Genomic DNA, 27334 nt, shown 5'->3' with positions numbered 1-27334 from the left:
AAATTACCCATATGAGAATATAACTGTCTAGGCACTAAAACTAGTTGTTTATAAGTCATCCACTAATGTTTATTCTTTCACCATTTAACCTCAACATAAAGCACGATAGACTCTGTCTGGATAAATATTTCTTGAATAAATGCTGCATCATCTACTGTAGCCAAAAGGGAATTTTGCTTCCACGTTACCCTCGGGGTAGGAGGAGATGGAAAGCTCTTTTAAAGCCATTTAAAACAGTACCATTTCCAGGAGGAAGCTCTCAGGAAACCAAACTCTAGCCATTTGCCTAAAATGTTTGGTTATTCCCAGAAGTAAGACTTAGCGTTGGGTGAGGACTAGAAGTGTGATAAGGATGGAAATTAGTGTTTGTGTAACTATATGGGGAAAGAGGTGAAAGAGGTTATTTTGGGAGTTACTGGAAAACTTAGCCATGACACCCTGCCTGCTCATATGTCTGGTGCTATTGCTGGGAACCAAGCTTCATACCAATCCACTAACCATCAGATATCAGTTTCTGAGAAGAGACTTGAACTTGCTGTGTGGTTATTTATAACTATATCTTCCTGTTCTGTGCCAGGTTGGAAGACCCTACAATACCACTGATTTATATTATCAGAACCGCATATATAGGGAGTATGATAAATATGATAGATAATAAGCAAGGTCTAGGACTCACAAGTCATGTAAATATAGAACCCAGCACTTTAACAGAGAACCTGTATATCCCAAATCCTTTCAAGTATCTGGGAATTAATGAATGGCTGAGTGTAATCATCACAGAAAATGAATTAGTTGAGTCTTAGCAATGAGGCCATTTCTGCAATGGCAGAATCTTAAAGGACTCGTAGTGCTTGACAAGAGTTGATATTACAGACACTGTGCTAAACTTTCAGTGAAAGCAGTATTAGGCAACGTGTAAACAAAGGAGCTTGGCTGTGTTCCACTTAAACTTTATTTACAAAAATAGGAAGTGGACTGTGTTTGGTTCCCCAGAGTTTCCTGATTCTGGTATAAATTATAGCTAGCAATTCCTAGTTTTACAATTTTATTTCCCTCTGAAAATCCTTCCTTTATTCTCCATTGCCTACAAGCTGGTGGACAAATTTCTTAACTCTGTTCCAATCTGAGCAGTACTTTTATGCTACCTGATAGCTTATGTTCTTTTTCTTCTCATTGTGCTCCATTCACATTGTTCTGTGCTAATAATACCATACTTAATGCTTTCTGCTTAACCAAATCCTATCCATCCTTTGTGGAAGAAGTTCTCAAATAGGGTAGAGGGATTGTATTAGAACCATCTGGAGAGCCTTTTGACATTAAACATAGTGCTTATCAACCACCATAAATTCTGACTGGCCCAGCGAGGAGGGGGAGAGGGCTTAAGAATGGATAGCTTAAGAATGTTCCTAAGCTTATTCAGGTGATATACACCCTCCCCAAAACCACTGTTCAATGGCATTTCTAAAATCCCACTTCCTCCAAGAAGCCTTCTTTAACCACTTTAGCCCACCCAGCTTTCTTCTTTTGGAGCCCATTAGTCCTCTTTTGGCAGCCCACTCCAATACTCTTGCCTGGAAAATCCATGGACGGAGGAGCCTGGTGGGCTGCAGTCCATGGGGTCGCGACTGAGCGACTTCACTTTCACTTTTCACTTTCCTGCATTGGAGAAGGAAATGGCAACCCACTCCAGTGTTCTTGCCTGGAGAATCCCAGGGACGGGGGAGCCTGGTGGGCTGCCGTCTATGGGGTCGCACAGAGTCGGACACGACTGAAGCGACTTAGTGGCAGCAGCAGAAGCGGTCCTCTTTGACCAAAAAATTCATTTTTAGCACTTACTGTATTTTTGTTTTGTGTTTAAACATTTCATACACCTGCTATGATTGTCCTGCTGCTGCTAAGTTGCTTCAGTCGTGTCCGACTCTGTGCGACCCCATAGACGGCAGCCCGCCAGTCTCCCCCATCCCTGGGATTCTCCAGGCAAGAACACCGGAGTGGGTTGCCATTTCCTTCTCCAGTGCATGAAAGTGAAAAGTAAAAGGGGAAGTCGCTCAGTCGTGTCCAACTCTTCGTGACCCCATGGACTGCAGCCTACCAGGCTCCTCCATCCATGGGATTTTCCAGGCAAGAGTACTGGAGTGGGGTGCCATTGCCTTCTCCGATGATTGTCCTAGGTGCTGGATTATAGCAGTGAACGGGATAGTAAACACCCTTCTCTCTGAAGATTACAGTCTAGTGACAGAGAGAGACAATCATCATGTGCCCAGAAGAGTGGAGAAGATACTTTCAGATAACGGAAAGAAAACAAGCTAATGGGATAAAGAGTGATCAGAGAGGGCAACTGGAAGGATAAGAAGGTGCTGTGTTTGATAGGAGAGTCAAAGGGTTTTACAGCATCTATAACTGAACTCAAATCTGAGTGTAGCCACCTCGGAGAAGGGAATTATAAGCCAAGGGAACAGCACAATTTTATCTTTCCTTTCTCTGAAAATACTATTGAATGTATAATTTTGGAGTAGTCAGCCTCAGAGATAGTTAAGAACAGTTCCCTCATTTAGGGCTACCAAATAAAATGCAGGATGCCAGCTAAAACTGAACTTCATATAAATAACAAATAATTGTTTAGTATAAGAACTAAAAGATTACTTGTCTGAAATTGAAATTTAACTGGCTGTCTTTGTTTTGGGGTTTCTTTTCTTTTTTTTTTTTTGGTTAAATTAGACACTTCTACATTTTACTCATAAGAAAAGTAATCCAGGGCAGTTTATGTTTGATACTATCCAGTTGGAGCTGAGTTGGAACAAACTCTAAATCTAAAGCAGAAACAATTCAATTTGATGGTGATATGTTAGAAAATCTTACATTGTTTCATGATTGTCTCCTTAGGTAGTAATTTGTCTCCCCCACTACTCCTTAAAAGCATGTTTCCTGTGATTTTTATTTTTTTGTCATACACTAAGTGCAATATTAGATACTTAATTCATTCTTTTATCCCCCTTCTGTTGTGAGCCTGCAATAGAAATACTGATCTGAATGCAAAGGGGACATGGCCTCTGCTCTACAGACAATAGGAAAAATAAGTTTATATAAGTTACTTTTAATCAGCTACAAATATGATTAAGGGTCACCAAGAATGTGATGTCGGTGCCATCTGAGCAGGGAGAGAGGGCTTCCAGATGTGTGATTCAAGGAAGACTTAAAGTAGAAGGTAACATCTGACTTGGGGCTTGATTGATGGCAAGGATTTCAACTAGGGATTACAGAGAACATCGTCTAGGCAGAGAAAACAGCACAAACCAAGACAGAGTGGTGAAAATAACAGTACTTATTTGGGGAACAAATCAATCTCTGTGTTTGCAACTGAGATTAGGTAAAGGAGAAGAGTAGGTGATGTTAGACTTGGGTTATAAAGAACTGAACATGAAATAAAGGTATTTGGATGTATTAGAAAAATCATGGGAGTCATTAGAGATGTTTGAGCTGGCATTTGATGTAATAAGAGCGATATATGAAGAAAATCTATCTTTTGATGGTATAAAACATGGAGACCAGTGAGAAAGTGACTGCAAAAATTCTGGTTGGTTAAATGAGGGCTTGACTATAATTTATAATGAGAGAAAGGAAAAGATGGGATTAGATGCAATAGATATTTTTGAGGTAGAACTCACTGAACTGCCAAATGGTGGGTTATAGAAATTAAGAAAAAAGGACGCCTGGGAGATAAAGCTGAGATTTTAAGGTGGTACCATTAATGGTTGTACCATTAATAAAATAGAAGTCAGGGAAAAGGGCGGATTGTAGGTAGGAAGAAGACAATGGCTTTATCTTTTTAAACATAGCATTATAGAACTTCACACCTATGAAAGTCATTATGATTATGCCCAATCCCTTTGTCTCACTGAGAAGAAAATCCAGTAAGAATAAATAACTTGCCTATGATTGCTCTGTAGGTTAGCGAAATAACCAGTTTGGGAAATCAAATGCCCTGAACAGTGTTTATTCCATAAAATGACCTATTTTATGATAAGCCTGAGTTTGTAGAAGTAGAATAATAATGTGGTAAGTTGCATTAATCAATTGGAGATGTAGATGTGGCACTTCAATAAAAGATCAGGGCCAAAAATTTGGGAGCTATCAAAATGAAAATAACATTTAAAGACGTGGAAGTAACTAGGATCGCCAAAGGAAAGATTAGAGTTGCTAAGTTAAGTGTGACATGTCCATGGATACTAAGGAGTACCCACTAAATTTCACATTTAGGAGGCCACTGGTTCTTGAGAGAGAGAGAACACAGTTGCCATTGAAAGAGAGTAGAAGCATGACTACGAACATTGAAGTTCGATGGACTGGTGAGGAAGTGGAACTAGAATTTAAAGTTATTTCTCTGGAAGGTGGCAGTAAAAGAAAGTTGGGATGATGTTGAAACAGGACCTAAAGAAAAACTTTTATGTTGTTGTAGGATGAGCGAAACATAAATGATTGCATAGGTAAAAACAGTGAACGTCATGAAGAACAAATGCTAAAGGGGTAAATGAGTGAGGGTGTGACTAAAATTGGGCTGGCTCAGTGGTAAAAAATTCACCTGAAATGCAGGAGATGTGGCTTCGATCCCTAGGTGAAGAAGATCCACTGGAGAAGGAAATGGCAACCCACTACAGTATTCTTGCCTGGGAAATCCCATGGACAAGAGCCTGGCGGGCTACAGTTCATGGGGTCACAAAAAAGTTGGACATGATTTAGCGACTAAACAACAACAACAAAACAACAACACATAACTGAAATCAGCAAGTTCCTGGGCGGGCTGGGGGTGGAAATTGAGATGGAAAAGAAAAACAAAGCAAAATGAGGAGGGACACTAAAATGGATAGGTAAACATGAAGATAAAGAAGCCTCCTGAAGCATAAAAGGGGTGAAGCTGTGGAATTCAAATTGACCTTTATCTTACCAGTGAAGCAGGAAATTGGATCTTTGCTAAAAGTGAGAGGGTAGATAGATCTGGGAGTGGAAATTTGTGAGCAGTGGGAATGTTTTCATATAAAACTATGGGAAGTCAGTAGGGAGATGATAAAACTGCACTTAGAACCCTGCTGAGATTAGAGTAAGGCATTTGTGGTAGATTTAATTAACCTAGGGTGGATGCTTTTCAGCTATAGCAGAAGAGAAAATATAAACAATGGGAATTTCCCAGGAATTCCCAGGTAGTGGGGAATACTGTTGTTTTATTTATTACTGTTGATGGGATTCATGTTAGTTGAAGATTCAGGCAGACTGGGCAGGGTGGGGATGAGTTAAGGGCAAAGGTCAGATTTCCAGGATTGCCTTTATACTAGGATTTCTAATGGCTTTTGCACACATTATTTCATCTAATCCTCATTATGAGTAATCATAACCTTTTGAAGCAACCTTATGAAGCAACCTTTATTTCCCCAGTTTTACAGGTAGAAATCCTTACAGTCACACTGAACAAGCAACTGCTCAAAGACTCACAGTTGTAAATGTCAGAACCTTTTCTTCTTCAAGCCATGTTGGCTTTGCTCTCTTAGCCATGAAAAAATACAAAACTGGGCAGATAAGGTTGAAGTTAGTTGAGGAATTTCAGAATTAAAGGTAGAACACTGCCCACTGAGAAGTTCCAAAGGGAAATAGAGTATTAGTCGCTCAGTCGTGTCCAACTCTTTACAACCCTATGAACTATAGCCCACCAGGCTCCACTGTCCATGGGATTTCCCAGGCAAAAATACTGGAGTGAGTTGCCATTCCCTTCAAGTGGTCTTCCCCACTCAGGGATCTAAGCTGAGTCTCCTGCATTGAAGACAGATGATTTATGCTCTGAGCCACAAGGGAAACAGACGTGATGGAAAAAACAAGATGAGTGATAGGTGTCAAGACCCAAGAAGTTAGAGAGTTATTTTTCCCCAGAAACATTTTATTGAAATGCAATAAAAGTGCACACATCACAGGTGTAGAAGTCAGTGAATTTTTATAAAATTAATATACCCATGCAGTCAGTATCCACAACAAGAAATGCATCATTGTCAGCCCCACAAAAGGCCCTCTCAAATCCCCTCCTAGTCACAACCCCCCTCAAGGTAAGCACTATCTTGACTTCTAACATCACAGATTCATTTTTCCCTCTTGTGAACTTTATATAAATTACCTCATATTTTTATGTGCTTTTTAATATTTTATTTCTGTTGTTTGACATTTACATTTATGAGATTCATCCCTGTTGTTTCACGTGGAAATTGCTCTGATAAACACCATCAGTTCAGTTCAGTTCAGTCGCTTAGTCGTGTCCGACTCTTTGAGACCCCATGAATTGCAGCACGCCAAGCCTCCCTGTCCATCACCAACTCCTGGAGTTCACTCAGACTCACGTCCATCGAGTCAGTGATGCCATCCAGCCATCTCATCCTCTGTCGTCCTCTTCTCCTCCTGCCCCCAATCCCTCCCAGCATCAGAGTCTTTTCCAATGAGTCAACTCTTCACATGAGGTGGCCAAAGTACTGGAGTTTCAGCCTTAGCATCATTCCTTCCAAAGAAATCCCAGGGCTGATCTCCTTCAGAATGGACTGATTGGATCTCCTTGCTGTCCAAGGGACTCTCAAGAGTCTTCTCCAACACCACAGTTCAAAAGCATCAATTCTTTGGCACTCAGCCTTCTTCACAGTCCAACTCTCACATCCATACATGACTACTGGAAAAACCATAGCCTTGACTAGACGAACCTTTGTTGGCAAAGTAATGTCTCTGCTTTTTAATATGCTATCTAGGTTGGTCATAACTTTCCTTCCAAGGAGTAAGTGTCTTTTAATTTCATGGCTGCAGTCACCATCTGCAGTGATTTTGGAGCCCCAAAAAATAAAGTCTGACACTGTTTCCACTGTTTCCCCATCTATTTCCCATGAAGTGATGGGACTAGATGCCATGATCTTTGTTTTTTGAATGTTGAGCTTTAAGCCAACTTTTTCATTCTCCACTTTCATCAAGAGACTTTTTAGTTCCTCTTCACTTTCTGCCATAAAGGTGGTGTCATCTGCATATCTGAGGTTATTGATATTTCTCCCATACAACCTTGCAAACCTTGTACCACCTTCTCTAGCAGTCAGAGAGTCTGATTATGTAAGACAGAGAAACAAAACATTATTAATCTTTTTTTTCTTTTTTTAATTAATTTATTTATTTTAATTGGAGGCTAATTACATTACAACACTGTAGTGTTTTTGCCATACATTGACATGAATCAGCCATGGGTGTACATGTGTTCCCCCCTCCCACGTCCCTCCACATCCCATCCCTCAGGGTCATCCCAGTGCACCAGCCCTGAGCACCCTGTCTCATGCATCAAACCTGGACTGGTGATATATTTCACATATGGTAATATACATGTTTCAATGCTATTCTCTCAAATCATCCCACTCTCACCTTCTCCCACAGAGTCCAAAAGTCTGTTCTTTACATCTGTGTCTCTTTTGCTGTCTCACATACAGGGTTATCGTTACCTTCTTCCTAAATTCCATATATATGTGTTAGTATACTGTATTAGGCTCAGTGAACTCAAAGATTGTTTTTTAGATCTCTATTTTCCTAGCACCACATATGTGTATGTGTGTGTATGTGTGCAAAGAATGTTAAGCCCAAACCCCAAATAATATTTTTTAAATTAATTAATTTATTTTACTTTACAATATTGTATTGGTTTTGCCATACATTGACTTGAATCTGCCATGAGTGCACATGTGCTCCCCATCCTGAACCTCCCTCCCACCTCCCTCCCCATCCCATCCCTCTGGGTCATCCCAGTGCACCAGCCCCAAGCACCCTGTATCATGCATCAAACCTGGACTGGCAATTTGTTTCACATATGATATTTTACATGTTTCAATGCCATTCTCCCCTATCATCTTGCCCTCGCCCTGTCCCACAGAGTCCAAAAGACTGTTCAATACATCTGTGTCTCTTTTGCTGTTTCACATACAGGGTTATTGTTACCTTCTTTCTAAATTCCATATATATGCGTTAGTATACTGTATTGGTGTTTTTCTTTCTGGCTTACTTCACTCTATATAATAGGCTCCAGTTTCATCTACCTCATTAAAACTGATTCAAATGTATTTTTTTTAATGGCTGAGTATTATTCCATTGTGTATATGTACCACAGCTTTCTTATCCATTCATCTGCTGATGGACGTCTAGGTTGCTTCCATGTCCTGGATATTATAAACAGTGCTGTGATGAACATTGGGGTACACGTGTCTCTTTCGATTCCAGTTTCTGTATGCCCAGCAGTGGGATTGCTGGGTCGTATGGGAAGGAGATCCAACCAGTCCATTCTAAAGGAGATCAGCCCTGGGATTTCTTTGGAAGGAATGATGCTAAAGCTGAAACTCCAGTACTTTGGCCACCTCATGCGAAGAGTTGACTCATTGGAAAAGACTCTGATGCTGGGAGGGATTGGGGGCAAGAGGAGAAGGGGACGACAGAGGATGAGATGGCTGGATGGCATCACTGACTCGATGGGCGTGAGTCTCAGTGAACTCCGGGAATTGGTGATGCACAGGGAGGCCTGGCATGCTGCGATTCATGGGGTCACAAAGAGTTGGACACGACTGAGTGACTGAACTGACTGACTGACTGGCTGATGGGAATTCTGTTTCCAGTTTTTTAAGGAATCTCCACACTGTTCTCCATAGTGGCTGTACTAGTTTGCATTCCCACCAACAGTGTAAGAGGGTTCCCTTTTCTCTGCACCCTCTCTGGCATTTATTGTTTGTAGACTTTTTGATAGCAGCCATTCTGACCAGCATGAGATGGTACCTCATTGTGGTTTTGATTTGCATTTCTCTGATAATGAGTGATGTTGAGCATCTTTTCATGTGTTTGTTAGCCATCTGTATGTCTTCTTTGGAGAAATGTCTGTTTAGTTCTTTGGCCCTTTTTTTGATTGGGTCGTTTATTTTTCTGGAATTGAGCTGCATGAACAGCTTGTATATTTTTGAGATTAATTCTTTGTCAGTTTCATCATTTGCTATTATTGTCTCCCATTCTGAAGGCTGTCTCTTTACCTTGCTTATAGTTTCCTTTGTTGTACAAAAGATTTTAATTTTAATTAGGTCCCATTTGTTCATTTTTGCTTTTATTTCCATTACTCTGGGAGGTGGGTCAAAGAGGATCCTGCTGTGATTTATGTCAGAGTGTTTTGCCTATGTTTTCTTCTAGGAGTTTTATAGTTTCTGGTCTTACATTTAGATCTTTAATCCATTTTGAGTTTATTTTTGTGTATGATGTTAGAAAGTGTTCTAGTTTCATTCTTTTAAAAGTGGTTGACCAGTTTTCCCAGCACCACTTGTTAAAGAGATTTTCTTTTCTCCATTGTGTACTCTGCCTCCTTTGTCATAGATAAGGTTTCCATAGGTGTGTGGATTTATCTCTGGGCTTTCTATTTTGTTCCATTGATCTATATTTCTGTCTTGTGCCAGTACCATACTGTCTTAATGACGGTAGCTTTGTAGTATAGTCTGAAGTCAGGCAGGCTGATTCCTCCCATTCCATTTTTCTTTCTCAAGATTGCTTTGGCTCTTCAAGGTTTTTTGTATTTCCATACAAATTGTGAAAATATTTGTTCTAGTTATGTGAAAAATACCGTTGGTAGCTTGATAGGGATTGCATTGAATCTATAGATTGCTTTGGGTAGTATACTCATTTTCACTATATTGATTTTTCTGATCTATGAACATGGTATATTTCTCCATCTATTAGTGTCATCTTTGATTTCTTTCATCAGTGTTTTATAGTTTTCTATATATAGGTCTTTTGTTTCTTTAGGTAGATTTATTCCTAAGTATTTTATTCTTTTCATCGCAACGGTGAATGGACTTGTTTCTTCAAATTCTCTTTCTGTTTTCTCATTGTTAGTGTATAGGAATGCAAGGGATTTCTGTGTGTTAATTTTATATCTTACAACTTTACTGTATTCATTGATTAGCTCTAGTAATTTTCTGGTGGTGTCTTTAGGATTTTCTATGTAACGGATCATGTCATCTGCAGAGAGAGTTTTACTTCTTATTTTCCAATCTGGATTCCTTTTATGATAGTGGGCACACTTGTCTTATTCAGGACTTTAGAGGAAATGGTTTCAATTTTTCACCATTGAGGATAATGTTTGCTGTGGGTTTATCATATATGGCTTTTATTATGTTGAGGTATGTTCCTTCTATGCCTGCTTTCTGGAGGGTTTTCATCATAAGTGGATGTTCAATTTTGTCAAAGGCTTTCTCTGCATTTATTGATGTAATCATATGGGTTTTATCTTTCAATTTGTTAATGTGGTGTATCACATTGATTGATTTGCAAATGTTGAAGAATCCTTGCATCCCTGGGATAAAGCCCACTTGGTCATGATGTATGATCTTTGTAATATACTGTTGGATTCTGTTTGCTAGAATTTTGTTAAGGATTTTTGCTTCTATGTTCATCAGTGATACTGGCCTGTAGTTTTCTTTTTTTGTGGCATCTTTGTCTGGTTTTGGTATTAGGGTGATGGTGGCCTCATAGAATGAGTTTGGCAGTTTACCTTCCTCTGCAATTTTCTGGAAGAGTTTGAGTAGGATAGGTGTTAGGTCTTCTCTAAATTTTTGGTAAAATTCACCTGTGAAGCCATCTGATCCTGGGCTTTTGTTTGCTGGAAGATTTCTGATTACAGTTTCAATTTCTGTGGTTGTGATGGGTCTGTTAAGATTTTCTATTTCTTCCTGGTTCAGTTTTGGAAGGTTATGATTTTCTAAGAATTTGTCCATTTCTTCCAAGTTGTCCATTTTATTGCCATATAGTTGCTGATAGTAGTCTCTTATGATCCTTTGTGTTTCTGTGTTGTCTGTTGTGATCTCTCCATTTTCATTTCTAATTTTGTTGATTTGATTCTTCTCTCTTTTTTTCTTGATGAGTCTGGCTAATGGTTTGTCTATTTATCTTCTCAAAGAACCGGCTTTTAGTTTTGTTGATTTTTGCTATAGTCTCCTTTGTTTCTTTTTCATTTATTTCTGCCATAATTTTTATGATTTTTTTCCTTCTACTAACCCTGGGGTTCTTCATTTCTTCCTTTTCTAGTTGCTTTAGGTGTAAAGTTAGGTTATTTTTTTTAATTTTTCTCTTGTTTCTTGAGGTAAGCTTGTATTGCTATGAACCTTCCCCTTAGCATTGCTTTTACTGAATCCCATAGGTTTTGGGTTTTCATGTTTTCATTCGTTTCTATGCATATTTTGATTTCTTTTTTTATTTATTCTGTGATTTGTCAGTTATTCAGAAGTGTGTTGTTTAGCCTTCATACGTTTGTATTTTTAATAGTTTTTTTTTTTCCTGTAGTTGACATCTAATCTTACTGCATTGTGATCAGAAAAGATGCTTGAGATGATTTCAATTTTTTTGAATTTACCAAGGCTAGATTTATGGCCCAGGATGTGATCTATCCTGGAGAATGTTCTGTGTGGACTTGAGAAAAAGGTGAAATTCATTGTTTTGGGGTGAAATATCCTATAGATATCAATTAGGTCTAACTGGTCCATTGTATTATTTAAAGTTTGTGTTTCCTTGATACCTTTTTGTTTGGTTGATCTATCCATAGGTGTGAGTGGGGTATTAAAGTCTCCCACTATTATTGAGTTACTGTTAATTTCCCCTTTCATACTTGTTAGCATTTGCCTTACATATTGTGATGCTATGTTGGGTGCATATATATTTATAATTGTTATATCTTCTTCTTGGATTGATCCTTTGATCATTATGTAGTGTCCTTCTTTGTCTCTTTTCATGGCCTTTATTTCAAAGTCTATTTTCTCTGATATGAGTGTTGCTACTCCTGCTTTCTTTTGGTCTCCATTTGCATGAAATACCTTTTTCCAGCCCTTCACTTCAGTCTGTATGTGTCCCTTGTTTTGAGGTGGGTCTCTTGTAGACAGCATATATGGGGGTCTTCTTTTTGTATCCATTCAGCCAGTCTTTGTCTTTTGGTTAGGGCATTCAACCCATTTACACTTAGGGTAATTATTGGTAAGTATGATCCCATTGCCATTTACTTTGTTGTTTTGTGTTCGAGTTTATAAACCTTTTCTGTGTTTCCTGTCTAGAGAAGATCCTTTCACATTTGTTGAAGAGCTGGTTTGGTGGTGCTGAATTCTGTTTTTGCTTCTCTGTAAAGCTTTTGATTTCTCCTTCATATTTGAATGAGATCCTTGCTGGGTATAGTAATCTGGGTTGTATGTTTTTCTCTTTCATCACTTTAAATATGTCCTGCAATTCCCTTCTGGCCTTAAGAGTTTCTATTGAAAGATTGGCTTTTATCCTTATGGGAATCCCCTTGTGTGTTATTTGTTGCTTTTCCCTTGCTGCTTTTAATATTTGTTCTTTGTGTTTGATCTTTGTTAATTTGATTAATATGCATCTTGGGCTGTTTCGCCTTGGGTTTATCCTGTTTGGGACCCTCTGGGTTTCTTGGACTTGGGTGGCCATTTCCTTCCCCATTTTAGGGAAGTTTTCAACTATTATCTCCTCAAGTATTTTCTCATGGCCTTTCTTTTTGTCTTCTTTTTCTGGGACTCCTATGATTCGAATGTTGGGACATTTAACATTGTTCCAGAGGTCTCTGAGGTTGTCCTCATTTCTTTTAATTCTTTTTTCATTTTTCCTTTCTGCTTTGTTTATTTCCACCATTCTATCTTCCACCTCACTTATCCTATCTTCTGTCTCAGTTATTCCCACTATTGGTTCCATCCAGAGTGCTTTTGATCTCAGTTATTGCATTATTCATTATTGATTGACTTTTTTTTATTTCTTCTAGGTCCTTGTTAAACATTTCTTGCATCTTCTTAATCCTTGTCTCTAGTCTATGCATCTGTAACTCCATTTTGTTTTCAAGATTTTGGATCATCTTTACTATCATTATTCTGAATTCTTTTTCAGGTAGACTCCCTATCTCCTCCTCTTTTGTTTGATTTGGTGGGCATTTATCATGTTCCTTTACCTGTTGAATATTTCTCTGCCCTTTCATTTTGTTTAGATTGCTCTGTTTGGGGTGGCCTTTTGGTTCTCTGGAAGTTTGTGGTTCCTCTTTATTGTGGAGGTTGCTCCCTGTGGGTGGGGTTGGACAAGTGGCTTGTCAAGGTTTCCTGATTAGGGAAGCTTATGTTGGTGTTCTGGTGGGTGGCATTGGATCCTTTCTCTCTGGAGTGCAATGAAGTGTCCAGTAGTGAGTTTTGAGGTGTCTATGGGTTTGGTGTGACTTTGGGCAGCCTGTATTTTAATGCTCAGGGCTATGTTCCTGAGTTGCTGGAGAATTAGCATGGTGTGTCTTACTCTGAAACTTGTTGGCTCTTGGGTGGAACTTGGTTTCAGTGTAGGTATGGAGGCTTTTGGATGAGCTCTTGTCAATTAATGTTCCCTGGAGTCAGTTCAGAGAAGGCAATGGCACCCCACTCCAGTACTTTTGCCTGGAAAATCCCATGGATGGAGCCTGGTAGGCTGCAGTCCATGGGGTCGCTAGAGTTGGACACGACTGAGCGACTTCACTTTCACTTTTCACTTTCATGCATTGGAGAAGGAAATGGCAACCCACTCCAGTGTTCTTGCCTGGAGAATCCCAGGGGCGGGGAAGCCTGGTGGGCTGCCGTCTATGGGGTCGCACAGAATCAGACACGACTGAAGCAACTTAGCAGCAGCAGCAGCAGCAGCAGCAGCAGGAGTCAATTCTCTGGTGTGTCTTGCTCTGAAACTTGTTGGCTCTTGGGTGGAGCTTGGTTTCAGTGTAGGCATGGAGGCTTTTGGATGAGTTCTTGTTGATTAATGCTCCCTGGAGTCAGGAGTTCTCTGATGTTCTCAAGTTTTGGATTCAAGCCTCCTGCCTGTGGCTTTCAGTGTTATTCTTACAGTATCCTCAAGACTTCTCCATCCATACAGCACTGATGATAAAACATCTAGGTTAATAGTGAAAAGATTCTCCACAGTGAGGGACACCTCTCTGGGTTACTTCTCATGAGTTACATGAGAAGAGAAGAGGGAGGAGGGAGATAGAGGTGACCAGGAGGAGAATAGGGAAAATCAAAAGGAGAGAGACCAATCTAGCCAGTAATCAATTTTCTATGTGTTCTCCACAGTCTGAAACACCCAGAGAGGTTCACGGAGTTACATAAAGAAGAGAAGAGGGAGAAGGGAGATAGAGGTGACCAGGAGGAGGAGAGGGGCAGTCAAAAGGGGAAAGACCAATCTAGACAATAATCAGTTCCCTAAGTGTTCTCCACAGCCTGGAACACCCAGAGAGATTCACAGAGAATCTTTAGTAGAGAAGAGAAGGGGAAGGGAGGAGGTGGAGGTGACCTAGGGGAGAAAAGGGAGAGTCAAAAGGTGAGAGAGCAATCAAGTCAGTAATCACACCCCTTCTTTCGAAGAGAATGGGCTCCCTTTCTGGGTTCCCAGTGTCCGCTAGCGTTCAGAAGTTGTTTTGTGGAAGTTGCTCAGCATTCAAATGATCTTTTGATGAATTTGTGGGGGAGAAAGTAGTCTCCCTCTCCTATTCTTAGGACCGCCTCTTTTTACCTTTCTCTTCTATGTGCTTTCTTGGGGTATATAGTTGGGAAGGCTTGATAGATATGTATCTGATATAGACAAAGTCTTGCTAAATTGCATTTAGATGTGATTTGTATAAAATATATAAGAAAGTTCTTTATGATCTATTCCATAGCACTGCATGCAGTCTTATCCTCAGAAAAGCAGGCTCAAAATGTTCTATGAAGTTTATGTAAACATTGTCAACTCAGTAAAGAGGATAGGGTTCAATGAGTGTACTGGCATTTTGAAAGAAAAAAGATGTATTATTGTGACAGTTGGGATTCACTGGACTATTCTTAGTTGTTTGGAAATTACTTACACTGAGTCCTGGAAGAAGATTTAAGGAAACACCAGTTGCCATTTGGTCGTTTCTCTCCGGGAAGGCCTATGTTAGCCATGCTGCAATCCAAATATAAATAACTGGATACATTTTAAGACACATGACACAATGTTCTGAAAAATAATGCCTCAGAAATTTAGATGAGTACGTGATTAGCATGGCAAGGAGGTTTAAGAGAACTCCAAGTTACTCACTTCCCTTGAGACTCAGTTTCTTCTTCTATAAAATGGAAATAATGCTCCATCTCACTCTCTGGCTTCCATGAGAATCAGATTGATGGATTTATGAGAAAGCACTTTGCAAACTGTAAGGTGAGTATTTGGTATGATTTGTACAGGCTACTTTACAGACTTTTCAGTTGCTCATTGCACACTAAAGAGAAGGAAGGATACCCAGATTGGAAGCATCACAGATTATCTAGCAGGGGGATGAAGAGTTATGCCTTTGGGGTCAGACAGTCCTGGGTGGGAGTATAGGCTCTGCCATGGACTGGTTGCCCTGTGGCCTCAGGCAAGTTATTTAACCTTCTCCACCCACAGATTCATTTCTAGAGTAGAGATAGTCACACTGCTTACCTTTGGCAATAAGAGTAGATAATTGTCAGCAAAACACTCCTCGTGGCACCTTACACATAGAATACACCCAGTAAATAGTCAATTACTGTAATTTTATAACAACAGCATAATAATACTATAATACCTTCAAGTAGCTACTTGGTGCTATGGATATATACAGGGCATCTTAAAAATGTTGATCTCTTGGGGCACTGGTTTGTGGTTTCATTATTTAGAGGACCCTCTGCAAGGTTGAGAGTAGAGAACGGGCAGGGGACCAATGAGGCTGGTGGGCACTGGCAGGATTCAGGATTCAAAGGCACCTCCTATGGGATGGCTTCTGATGAGATGAATGGCTCTCTCCTTCTCCAGCCTACTGCTCCAGGTAAGCTCTTATCCTCTACTTCCTCATGAGTCAGAATAGTAGAATATCAGAGCTAGAAGAGGCCCTGGATATCATCTGTCTCAACACTGGATTTGCTACAGAAATGGAACTGAGAGGATGAGGGGCTTACTGGATGAACTGGTGATAAAATTGGGACTGGAATCCAGATCTCCCTGCTCCCAGTTCAGAAGTCTTTTTTCTACCCTACACCACTCTTAAGAAGTGGTTTCACCTCCCCTCTCTCAGTGCAAATACAGGATTACCTCTTTAAGAGCTGGACCTGAATCTGATTCCTCATGAAATCCCCAGATAATGCTTTGCATGTGATAGTTGCTCAGAAAAAAATATTTTTAAATGGTATCGATTTTCTGGGATACTCTCTCCTAGTGTTCAGTTTTTAGAATCAGGGATCAAACTTAAAGATCATCTTTAAATGACCTGGTTCATTCCTCTCTGCTGCTATATATGCACATATCCACTTTCTAGGGACAGTGTCCTTCTCTAATTCTTCTGGGCCTACAAGCCATCTTTCTTCGCTCTTTCACTGCTCTGGCATAGAGCTCTATGCTTGTGCGTACAGTGACATAGCACAGCAGAGTGGCCAAGACTGTGAGATGGGGAATTAAGACAGAACAGGGATCTGGCTACAAATTACAAGGTACTTAATGAGTCCCAGTCCATTCTAAAGGAGATCAGTCCTGGGTGTTCTTTGGAAGGAATGATGCTAAAGCTGAAACTCCAGTACTTTGGCCACCTCATGCGAAGAGTTGACTCATTGGAAAAGACTCTGGGATGGGATTGGGAGCAGGAGGAAAAGGGGACGACAGAGGATGAGATGGCTGGATGGCATCACGGACTCGATGGATGTGAGTTTGAGTGAACTCCGGGAGTTGGTGATAGACAGGGAGGCCTGGCATGCTGCAATTCATGGGGTCGCAAAGAGTCAGACAGGACTGAGCGACTGAATGAACTGAATGAGTCTAAAGTTATATTTCCTTCCCTGTAAAGTAAGGAAGATAATATCTACATCATACGATGTTAAATGTTAATCATATAGTACCTAGCACAGAGAGTACTCAATAAGTGTCTTAGTTTTAGGTTGTATCAGTTTGCACAGTGACATGTCTGCCTCCCTTGCCAAACTATGATCTTCTTCAGGTGCAGAACCTTCCTAGTTAACTTTATATCCATGGGGTCTTGGATAATGTTGTCTGGTACATAGTAAATACTCAGTGTTTCCAGAAAGTAGAGAGGAAGAGAAGGCAGGGAGGGAGGAGAGATTCTGAGATGCAGATGAACTCCCAGTCTAAGACACTGAAGACCTGGGTTCAGGCCCAACTCCTCCAGCTCCGAGCTGTGGAGTGTGAGCCCAGTCACTTAGTGCCTGTGAAATTCAGATCCTCCTCCACAAAATGGTATTTGTTGTTTGGTCGCTAAGTCCTATCCAACTCTTTTGCGACCCCATGAGCTGTAGCCCACCAGGCTCCTCTGTCCGTGGCATTTCCCAGGCAAGAATACTGAGTGGGTTTCTATTTGCTCCTCCAGGGGATCTTCCTGACCAAGGGATCGAACCCATGTCTCCTGCATTGGCAGACAGATTCTTTACCACTGAGCTACCAGGGAATCCCCAGCTAAATGGAGGTTTGCTAATCCTCACTGCATAGCATCCTTAAGTGGATCATTTGAGACCGTGTATGTGAGGATGTTTTGTACATTGAAATGTGCTTCTCGAATTTATGGTGACAATTCGTATTGTTGTGAGATCTGCCTTCACTGTCTCCTGGATTTTACTATTAATCAGGTAGCCACTGGGCAAGGACCTGGCTATGGAGGAGAAGTCATTGTGTCAGCTGCTTGAGGAACTCTTTGCTTTCAGGATGTTTGCAGTGTGGAAGGGAGGTTAGAATCATGGCCTCCCCCATACCACGGAAGGCAGTTTGAGTGGGCTCTTGGGCAGAGGCCCTTGGCCTCAGTTGACCTACCTCTGTGAGTGCCCAGCAGTGGTGGCTGTCTCTGAAATGACCCCTCCCAGGACTGCCAGGCCTGCCCGAGCTCGTCTTTGGCTTGCTGCCTCCTTTGTCAAATGCCACCGGCATCATGTTCTCATTTCCCTCATAACACACATTTCAGAGCAGCAAACTGTATTCCCTGTGACGTAAATGGTACAGTGGCACAGCAGAGGGCAAGGGGGTGGCCAGCTGCGGGCAGAATAGAAAGTCAGGGGCTGATGTCTGACAACCCACTTCCCCACTCTGAGCCTGCATACAGGACCTGCTCTGGGACTTCCATCTACACCCTCACATACACAAGTTCTCTTTCCTGAGGTCTACATCCCCAAGTGTGTAAGTCTGGGAGCCCCTGGAGAAACACAAATCAAGGGATATTTTGTTATAATGCCTCTTATACAGAGAGCCATAAAGCCCGTTTAGTGTAAAAGAGGCTCCTTATTCTAGACACTCCCGGAAGCATTGCCTAATTTCCCCACATCCAAATCCAGATTTCTTTAACCTTCCCTTTTCTTTTGAATGAGGCACTGAAATGGTTGTTATACCTGAGTTCTTAACTCTGGAAGCTGGAGAGTTTCTCCACAGTGTTCAGAAGGTTTAGCTCACGTGCATATTGTATTAGTTATCGACGGCCTTTGTAAGAAATTTCACAAACTTCATAGCTTAAAAGGTTTTAGCAGGGATGTGTTCCTCTCTGGAATCTCTAGGGGAAAATCCATCTTCTTGCCTTTTCCAGCTTCTAAAGGCTGCCTGCATTCCTTGGCTCCTGGCCCTCTTCCATATTCAAAGCCAGAAGTGGTCAGTTGAATATTTCTCACATTCCATCATTCGGACACTGACTCATCTGTCTTCCTCTCCCACATTTAAGAACCCTTATACATTAGGCCCACCTAGATAACCTAAAATAATATTTTTATTTTAGGGTTAACTCGTTAGCAGTGTGTGTGCTCCATCATGTCCAACTCTTTGTGACTCCATCGACTGTAGCCTGCCAGGCTCTTCTGCCCATGGAATTTTCCAGTCAAGAATACTAGAGTGTGTTGCCATTTCCTAATCCAGGGCATCTTCCCAACCCAGGGATTGACCCATGTCTCTTGCATCTCCTGCATTGACAGGTGGATTCTTTACAACCGTGCCACCTGAGAAGCCCATTAGCAACTTTATTTTCATCAAGAACCTTAATCCTCTTTTGCCAGGTAGTATAGTATATTTATAGGTTGCAAGGATTAAGATGCACGCCTTTGTTCTTTCTCCCATAGGTGATGTCAGTATCTCAGGATGTCTCTGCAGTAATGATTGGCAAATATGGCCCTTGGGATGGATACTTGTTTTTGCAAATAAGGGTTCATTGGAACACAGTCACATGCATCTGTTTTTGTATTATCTGTGACCATTTTCATGCATAAATAGCAGAGTCTAATATTTGCAACTCAGACCATGTGGCTCACAAGCCCAGAATAATTACTATCTGGTCCTTTTTAAAGTTTGTTGACTTTTGCTCTCTAACACTTCATATATCTCTTATTCTAACTATAACTCTAGAGAATATCACACAGGGCCCTTGTGGATGTTTTCTCCATGTTTTTCACTTCCCTACCCCCTATACTGGAAAAGGAAATGGCAACCCACTCCAGTGTTCTTGCCTGGAGAATCCCAGGGACGGGGGAGCCTGATGGGCTGCCGTCTATGGGGCCGCACAGAGTCGGACACGACTGAAGCGACTTAGCAGCAGCAGCAGCAGCACCCCCTATACACATACTTTTAAAATTCCTAGCAGTGCTCTGCTTGCCTCTCCTGCTGTTCCTTCTCTCCCTTAATTATGATAAAACTGCTAAACTCTTAAAGGAATGCCAAATACTGTATTGTACCATCTCTTTACTTCGATTTATGCTATTCCTTTTGCTTATAAAGTATATTTCTTTCTTTTTCTATTTCTTGCCAGGCAAACTCCTATTCATCCTTTAAAACCTTGCCAAGGTATAGCTTCCTCCAGGAAGCCTTCTCTACTACTCCTACACAAGGAAAAGCAGTTACTCCTATTCTCAAAACATTCTTTCTTTTCTGTAGGTGCCTCAATGTCAGTGATTGCTCTGTTTACTCTTCTGGCATCCTCTGTGTCTAGCATGGGGACTGACATCTGTTATGTATCCACAAATACTAGTTTAACTGAATAGTACTTTAACTGTTGCCAGTCAGAGATTAGACACAGTAAAGTGGTAACAATAGTTTCTGTAAAAATTCAAAACTGGTCCCTGCTGTTTCACAGAGGGAATGGCTGCATGATCTTGGAGATGTCAGTTCAATTCTCCTGGCCTCAGTTTCATCACCTATGAACCAAGGAGTTGGTTTAAATATGATGGGTCTCTTGGGCCTCTTCCAGTTTTAGTGGTCCTCTCTGTGGAGAACTTGGCCTTCTTCCTTGCAGATGTTGAGAAGAGAGACATCTCCTGCTTTAGGCTTATGCCTTTCAGAACTAGAAATCACCCAAGACTTGTATCACTCTTAGCTTTGCTTTGACTGTGTTGAAACTGGGACCTGAAGAGGTGGGGGAGGAGAGAGTGGAGGAGAGCAAGGAGTTGGTGAGATAATCTAGTTGAATCTTTTATTTGTTACTGGTCTTTCTCTAGGAATCAATTAGAAGATAGACACAAGCCCTGGAGAGTCATGGACAGGGAGTGTGTGCTCATAATCCCCAGTGCATAATGCTTGGCAGCAATCCATGCTTGGAGCTCAGTCCACACCCCAAGTCCGTACAATTATATGGGTATCACATCAAACTCCAAGCAGTCCAAATTAACATTTCCCCACCTACCCCAACTCCCTCATATCAGTCTCCCTCATATCAGTTCTGTTCTTATGTCCACTCCAAGACTAGAAACTGTAGCTACACCTTCCTCTCCCTGGAACCTTATGGACACCTTCCTCTTCCTGGTCATCTCTTATTGAGAATGACATACATTTTTGCCTTATTATGAATGACATATATATATTTTTTTTTTTTTTCTTTCCAGACGTTACTTAGAACTCATCTCTTCCATTCTGTTGTCACTACCTTTTCTAGCCTGTGTTGTTTTTAATTTATATCCCTACAGTTGGGTCTTCCTGGGATCCCTAACACTAGCTACTTTCCATTGAGAGTCATCTTACATATTCCTGTTGGTCAAATTGTCCTAAATTCCCTCTTTCCTCGTGTTTCTCCCCTCCTCAAGAGCTTCCAGGAGTTCCTTGCTGCTCCTACATCAAGTCCAGAGTCCTCCACTTCACAGTCTGCTCCCCCTTACTCTCTAACCATTTTTCTTCAACACCCCCTGTATTTCATTTTGGACTCCACATCTTTTCATCTACAATTACCTTTATTTGGCTTTTAACTCAGTTAAGTTCAGCACAGTTCCACAGACATATATTAAGCACCTGCTCTGTTCCAAGCACAAGCATGCCTTAGCTTCCCCCTCTCCCTGTTGGGTAATCCAGCCCACATCCCACAGTGTGCCCTTGCTGGTTGCCTTCTGTGTCTGAACATCCCTGTTCCCCTTCAAGATCACACATTCCTTGAGGACAACAACAACCTGTCTTTTGCTTCTTTGTGCCCCAACTGGGGCCTATTATTGAGCTCAGACACTCAGGCCACCTCTCCAGCCTCATTCACCATTTCCCTGTTCTGTCATCTATACATTGATGGTAATGAAATCTACCTCACAAGCTTGTTTTGAAGATCGGAGATATTTTGTTCAGGCAGACTCTCAATTGATGTTGGCTCTGGTTAACATTATCCTTATCCATCCTTCCCATGGTCTTCAGTTTTTGAAGCATAAGCTCTTGAGTATTTGCAGTTAGAGAAAGTAACCAAAGGAATTTTATCACAATGACTAGACTTAGAAACTGTTCTTGAGCCTAAGTCTTAATCAGAACATTCCACACTGAACCTATAAATTATAGTAGGCTATCACATTTCATTTTACTTGTTTATAAGGCAAGCATTTATTAAGTGCTTGCTGCTTACCAGCCTCTGTTCAAGGTTTGCCATTAGCAGTCTCAGTGGCCCTTTTTGTAGATGAGTCATTCTGTCTTCCTCATTTCAGACCCAGCCCTCTGTACATAAGAAGAAGTGTGGTATAGGAACATACAGCTTCACGTTTTTGCTACAGGCTTGGTTCTGAGCTTTGGCCATGTGAAATTTACTCAATCCCCACCTCTCCAGTCCTTCTCCTGAGGCTGTAGTGCCAGGTGCCAGCTGGGGCCTTCTGTCTGCTGGCTGCCCGGGCTATTCAATTTCAGAAAAATAATTTCACATCCAAACTACAACTATTTGAAATTCATTCAAAGTATACCAGTATTTCATTCATTCAATAAATTCAATCAGTGAATAAATTCAATTCAGTAAATGTTTACTAAATGAAAGCGATCACTCAACAAGACTGATTTAATCTCAAAATGTCTGTTGTATGTTTCTGCAAATAAATTTTGTGGTATAATCTACTTTGTAAAAGATCAGTATTCCCTTGTTTACTATTTTGAATACTACTAGTTCTCATAATTCAAGGAAGCCTTTTAAACTAAATTACATGACAGTGTATGATAAATGCTAGAAGAACCACCAGAGCAGAAACAAAACAAACAACAGCAAACCTCAGCTAACAGGAAAACAACTTCAAAAATTAATACTGGAGTCAATTACCTAGATTATCCCAGTTTTAAGACTGTTCAGAACCTGTGTTAAATGGATACATGTATGAAACTGGCAAAGCAAGAGGCCAGAAATGTCAGAAGTGACATGGAAAACATCTACAGTCCTTGTTTGCAAGTGTGTGTCCAGGGGGAGATTGAGCCAATATTTTCTACCTTGCCTGCGCATTTATGTTGGCGGGATTTCCCTGGTAAATATTGGTTTTTACCAGACACTGAAATCTTTAATCACATTTAACAAACACTGCATTATACTGAGTTAGACACTCCATTAGAGAAGGAGAAATACGGAAACACAACTGATACTACAGTCTTCCAAGAGTGAAAGGAAAAAATTGGAATCAAGTAAAATTCTTTAGAGGTAGAAACGCCAAAAAAACCATTGCTGAAATACAACATTTTGTTTTTCTAAAGTCTGGAGCTGAGTTCAGTTAAGTGACGTAGTTTACAAACCAGGGGAAATTAGGGTAGGAACGGAAATACTGCTAAATTAGGAGAAATTGGTCAAAGGAAGGCAGGCTAGCTGTGGCACACACAATGTTGGCTTCTTTCTCAGATTCTCAAACAATTCTTGTTTGCTACCGTGTCGAGTTGGGTTGCCATGAAACCTGGTGTCTAATTTTATATTTGCGTGCTAGTCAGAAGTTCTGAATCTGTCACGTAAAGCAACTGCTTGTCTACCTGCAAACAAGGCTGCAAAAAACTGCTATTAACTTTCCTACCACATATGCACATGAGCATGCCGGCATGCACACATATAGACATACATACAACCCCAACCTCCCGCCTCCACACACATACACACAACCCCAACCCCCAAGAGTCACTTAGTTTTATTCACTTTGTGCCTTCATTCACATCCAGTGGTTCTTATGGAATCATCCAAGAATCCATAAATCACCTAGGGAGCCTATGAGTCTCCCACTACATTCCTTCCTCCCATCCTCCCCACCTCTACACTTCCTAAATCCCCACCTCTCTCATCTCAGACACAACCCTGAACTGCTTAGATGTTTCTAAGGATGTCTTCAGGAGAATTTGTTGTTTTATCTCTGAAGCCTATGTTTATGTCTGCTTACTTAAGTCATTACGTCCTGCCTTTTAGGGCAGACGATGATAAGATTTGAAAGAAGCAGGGACCCGGGGAGATGAGTAGTCTGCCCCATTGAGGTAGCCTAAGGGAAATACTGTTTTTGTTTGTTTGTTTCCTTTTCCTTTTTTCCCCCTAAGTTTTCATCAGCTCACAGGAGAGACTGAAGTGGTGAGATTCCCAGGAAAATGAAAAACTCAGATAGGGTGGTTATCGCCAAAGGTGGCCAATGGTGGGGGTCACCTGAAGCAATTCTAAGAACAAATTCCCAAAGCCTACCCCAGAAAGACTGCTTCAATACCTCAGGGGGTTTCACCTAGGGAGCACCCCCAAGGAGATTCAGGTGGAGCTCTTTCACAAACTGGCCTAGTGATGGAGTAGCAACTTAAGGGTCAGGCTGGATTACGAACTGAGTCCCACCATGTCCCTAGTGTGACTTTGGGCAGGTTGCGCAGTCTCATTAAGCCTCAGTTTACTCACCTATAAAAAGGACTAGTAACTATTTAATGGGGCTGTTGCAAAGATTAAATGAGATAATATTTAAAGTCTCTTACATGCTGCTTGACTTACGCTGCTGCTGCTAAGTCACTTCAGTCGTGTCCGACTCTGTGCGACCCCATAGACGGCAGCCCACCAGGCTCCGCCGTCCCTGGGATTCTCCAGGCAAGAACACTGGAGTGGGTTGCCATTTCCTTCTCCAATGCATGAAAGTGAAAAGTGAAAGTGAAGTCTCTCAGTCGTGTCCAACTCCTAGCGATCCCATGGACTGCAGCCTACCAGGCTCCTCCGTCCATGGGATTTGCCAGGGAGTACTGGGGTGGGTTGCCATTGCCTTCTCTGAGATTGATTTATAGTAGGTCACAAATAAAGTGAGTCAATCCAAATGTCTCCTTGGGACTTACCCAACTGAGGCGGCCACTAAAGCCTTCCGAAAGACCATGTGTGTGTGTGCGTGTCCGACTCTTTCCAACTGTAGCCCTCCAGGCTCCTCTGACCACGGAATTTTCCAGGCAAGAATACTGATGCGGGTTGCCGTTTCCTCCTCCAGGGGCTCTTTCTCAGGGATCAAACCCGTTTCTCTTGTGTTTCCTGCACTCCAGGCAGATTCTTTACCACTATAGCACCTGGGAAGCCTTAGAGGCAGGCTAAGTCTGAATTCTGACTCCATTAAATCTGTGGTTTACTGCATTTCTCTGTTTCTCATCTGCAAAATAAAATGATCTATTACATATAAAATAATAGGTCATGAAATTATCATAAGATTAAATCAGTTCATGCATGTAAAGTGCTTAGAAACTTTGGAAGTGGATAAATAATAACTACAATCATTAACTTTATTACCACCTCTTCTAAAGTGAGCATTTGGATGGGAATGAATGTTGGCCATGGAGTATTCAAGTAGTGGCAATAGCTTTATGGTCTAGAACAGTGCTATCCAATTGGTATTATATATAACACAAAGCTCATTGATAATTTAAAATTTTTTAGTAAACACATAAAAAGAAACAGGTGTAACTAATTTTAATAGTATATTTTACTCAATTCAATATATCCAAAATATGATAACTTGACATGTCAAATACAAAACTTCATGGATATATTTTACATGACTTTTCTATACAAATTCTTTGAAATCCAATGTCTGTTACACCCGCAGTACACCTCCCAGCAGACCTAGCCACATTTTAAAAGCTCAACAGCAATACATAATTTGTAACTACCATACTAGACAGTGTGGACATTCCAGATTCTGAAGCAAGTCCCCTGACCTTGATGAGCCTTAATAATCCTATTTGTAAAAATGGAGAGAATTTCCATGACTTTATTTCTAAAAGAAAATGAACACACTTGAAAATTTTTTGTCAACTAGAAAAGACTGTATGTAGTAGGCTTGGGATCTCTTTTCTTCTTATTGACTAGCTTTTTCTGCAAATAATAATCCCTGATAATAATAATTTATCAAGTACTTATTCTCTTCTCCGTCCTAGTATCCTTACAACTTACATCTATCAGATCAATAATTCATCTTAAAGGCTGCACTGCAGCAGCAAGAGCATGGAACTTGAGGCAAAAGGCCTAGGCTCAAGTCCCTGGTTCTGTGTTTACTACTTATAGGACTTGGAGTGAGACATTTAAACTCCCTAAACTTCAGTCTCTTCCTGTTAAAACAAAGACCATACATCTCTCAAAAAGCATGACGAGGATTTAAAAAGACTGTTCAGATGAAAAAGATCTATAACTGCAAAACATTATACCACTGGACATCAGTATTGAGATATTTATAAACCACTGTGTGCCATCCTTCTGTTAAACAGTTTTCAATGGCACCCCATTGTCTGACAAATAAAGTCAGATTCCTTAGTTTAGCATAAAGAACTCTCCAAGATCTGGCCCTGACCATTATACTTTTGCAAATCTATTCCACTCTGCATCCTTGCTGAAGCCCAGGGTTCTAACCAAATAGGACTATTATATTTGTTCTCCCAAACAGGACAGAACGGTGTGGCATGTTTCTAATTTCATACCTTTGTTCATGCTGTTGATTCTCTTAACCTCAGTTTCATCCATTCATCTTTACCTGGCCTCCAAGTCTCTCCTGATCTTCCTTTCCCCTATGTCTTTAAGATCTCTCTGTGCTGCCTCTGAACTTTATTTGTACCTTCCATACGACAATTGTCAACATCAATTTGGAATTCTAGTTTTGCTTAGTGTGCCAACACCTGCAGCTGTTATTTTGGGATTAAATAACAAATTCTGCATGTGATTTTGCAGCGATCCCTTTGACAGACAGAATATCCCCTATATTAAAATGAGCCAGCTAGAAATCTAATCAAAATATGCATGCAAAAGAAATGGAGCTTATGCACTGTGGTTACATTGGCTAAATCAGCAAAAGGAAGGTGGTTTGTTTGGAGACTAGTAAAAAAAGAAACAAGAACAAGAATTCCTGATATTACTTCTCCAATACTATTCAGTAGGCAAGACCCCATTCCTTTGGGCAGTGGATATCCCATCTATTGATATTTGGGGCAAGTCAGCAGTTCAAGCAGGATTCTTTTGAGCTTCTGCTAGGTAAAGATATATTGTGCTGCATTAAAGAGCAGCCAAAAACATATGTTCCTTGCTCTCAAGAAGTCATGAGTGAAATAAGCCAAGAGAAAGAATTCTAATAACATGGTCAGTTGGAAATAAGAGTCTTGAACATGGTAGTTGTGAGAGCTGAGAGGAAGGGAGCTTAATCCAACCTCAGAAAATATGGGAAGCTTTGTAGAAGAGATAACTGTAGGCTGAATCCTAAATGATAAGAGTTAGCCAGGTGGACAGTTGGAAAGGGCACGTCAGGCCAATGGAAACACTTAAGCTAAGCATATGAGGCTTGAGTAAAGCAGACATTTAAACCATCCAGCCAACTCCCCTGCTCTGATTTCATGTTTGCCAAGCAATCTTATGATTAGAACTTGGTCTCCTATGTCAAGGAATGTGTAACGACCAGAGGGTAATGAAAAGCTTCCTTTAAATTATTGCTCTCTAAATGAATTCATTGGTCTCTGATTTCTCACTGTACTCTTGTGAGTTGGACTCAGTTCAGTTCAGTTCAGTCGCTCAGTTGTGTCCAACTCTTTGAGACCCCATGAATCGCAGCATGCCAGGCCTCCCTGTCCATCACCAACTCCCGGAGTTCAC

General features: G+C 40.9%; 1 protein-coding gene across 2 annotated transcripts in view; it reads left to right on the top strand.

The window, feature by feature from the left end:
- The window catches only part of PDE4B (phosphodiesterase 4B), a 650415-nt gene that overhangs the window by 565374 nt on the left and 57707 nt on the right, over positions 1 to 27334 (top strand). Inside the window, exon 1 of one of the 2 annotated variants that reach the window (XM_055585557.1) lies at positions 15107 to 15243. The exons of the other annotated variant lie outside the window; for it this stretch is intronic. The gene's annotated coding sequence lies outside the window, so the exon portion shown is untranslated. Of the gene's footprint in view, positions 1 to 15106; positions 15244 to 27334 lie in introns of those variants that run through there. 2 annotated transcript variants of the gene reach the window in all.

The sequence above is a fragment of the Bubalus kerabau genome, chromosome 6 (genome assembly GCF_029407905.1).
Source record: "Bubalus kerabau isolate K-KA32 ecotype Philippines breed swamp buffalo chromosome 6, PCC_UOA_SB_1v2, whole genome shotgun sequence".
Lineage (NCBI taxonomy): Eukaryota > Metazoa > Chordata > Mammalia > Artiodactyla > Bovidae > Bubalus > Bubalus kerabau.
This window is presented reverse-complemented; position numbering and strand designations above follow the sequence as displayed.